The 1,796-nt window shown below is 35.5% G+C and overlaps 1 long non-coding RNA gene across 1 annotated transcript; it reads left to right on the forward strand.

Annotated features, from left to right (window-relative positions):
- The first annotated feature begins 670 nt into the window (after nucleotides 1-670).
- LOC141585776 (uncharacterized) lies at nucleotides 671-1,195 on the forward strand. The gene is made up of 3 exons (XR_012519413.1): nucleotides 671-749; nucleotides 986-1,058; nucleotides 1,149-1,195. It is a non-coding gene; the product is annotated as an uncharacterized LOC141585776 (long non-coding RNA).
- The last annotated feature ends 601 nt before the right edge of the window (nucleotides 1,196-1,796 follow it).

Genomic DNA, 1,796 nt, shown 5'->3' on the forward strand with positions numbered 1-1,796 from the left:
CGTTGTCTGAAATGTTACAGGAAAGGGGACTCATGAGAGGAATCAATGTTTATTTTGGTTTCATAGTGAATAAGTTTTTGTTTCACCCCAATACTTTCTATTTTTTGTCTTTAATATATATTTTATGTGACATCATAGAAACAAGTGTAGCCTGGACCTTGTGTTGGAGAGTCTTAAAAGTGTGGCAGAACGGATTGGATACTGATGTAGGCTCGTTGCCCGACACTCTTCAGGCAGAGACAAAAAACGGATGAGCAGATTTGAAGGGATGTGAGCTGAGAATGTGCAGATTAGGGTGAGTATGTAGCAGGCATTGCATTGTATTGATTAAGTCTGATAGCTGATGATTGTAGGCCTGTTGCAACGTCTTTCCATTTAGATTTTCTTTAGCTAATTTGTATAGCTTTTGATTATTGATTTATAATATATCTTACATTTTAGTATTTTTCCAAAAAAAATGAAATTCCATTTGCTATTGTAGCTATTTAGTGGTTTGTTTTGCGTAAGATTTTAGATTAAGATCTTGCATCTTTCAGATTTTTTGTCGTTGATGCAGGTTCCTAAAGGTTTTGTGTTGGTGTGTGTTGTGCTCGCTGACTGTTAGTTGTTGTTTTTGTGCGGTTACGGCTGGTGTTATGCTGATAGTCGTTGCTAGTTTTTATTGCCTGATGCTGCTAGCTGCTGATGCCTGTTGTTGTTAGCTGTCGTCGCACCCTCCTTGCTTTTTACTGGTGGTGCCTATAGCCTAGGTAATTAATTCTTCTCGTTTATTCCTTTGTCTATATAATTATTTCTTGTAAATTGACATTATTGAGCATAATCAAGTATATTGGTTCGATTCAATCGGGAATTCAGTGCCTTCAACGTTGAGAACATTAATTAATACGTAAGTTTGACTTAATAGTTATTCTTGATATGCAAGATGTTCATTGAAAGAACATTTTTCAACTTGGCTGACAATTTTTTGTTGGAAACCTTATATTAGATCTATAAGAGCATACGGCTACACTGGTGGGTCAAGGAAGAGTTCTCAAGCACCGCAATGAGTGAAAGTTGATGTAAGTTGTTGATATGCAACAGTAGACTCATTTATTACGTTTAATTTACAAAGTGTGTTGGTTTAATTCGTCATCATGTTGTTTTATTAGTGTGCTCGTCAGCCAGGTGCTATAAAATGTAGTTACTACATCATGAGGTATATGTTGGAAATCGTCACTCGTCCTAATCCGACCACAACCATCGATGAGATCATATTATCCCACTCGCATGTTGTCCTAAAAATGTTGGTGTTGCGTTGCAAATATTTTTCCTATACAATCCCATTATTATAGGTAGAATTGAACTCTCCAGCTAGCTCAGACCTATTATATCTTTTATTATGTGTGTTATTATCTAATTAGAAACCTTTATGTGCATGATTTACAGCTTTTTCAAGACAAAATAACTTATTCAGAAGAAGAAATCAATAAGGTTCGGGACTTATGGGCGAACTATTTTCTTAATGACAGTCATAGTAATGTGTTAGCTAGATTTTGCAAACTATGTTTTGGACCTTTGTAGATTGTTGAATTTGGACGGCATTTATATAAACTATTTTTTGGTAAGGTCGTTTTAAGAAACTATGACGAACGACCTTTTTTGGTTGTTGAATTTGGATGGCGTTGTATGAATCTATGTTTTGGTCGTTGTATGAAAGTATGACGAACGACCTTTGTTGGTTAGTTGTTGAATTGTGGATGGTGTTTATTGTTATGAATGGCCTATGTTTTGATAAGCCAGATCTATAAATGGCCTGT

The sequence above is a fragment of the Silene latifolia genome, chromosome 6 (assembly GCF_048544455.1).
Source record: "Silene latifolia isolate original U9 population chromosome 6, ASM4854445v1, whole genome shotgun sequence".
Taxonomy (NCBI): domain Eukaryota; kingdom Viridiplantae; phylum Streptophyta; class Magnoliopsida; order Caryophyllales; family Caryophyllaceae; genus Silene; species Silene latifolia.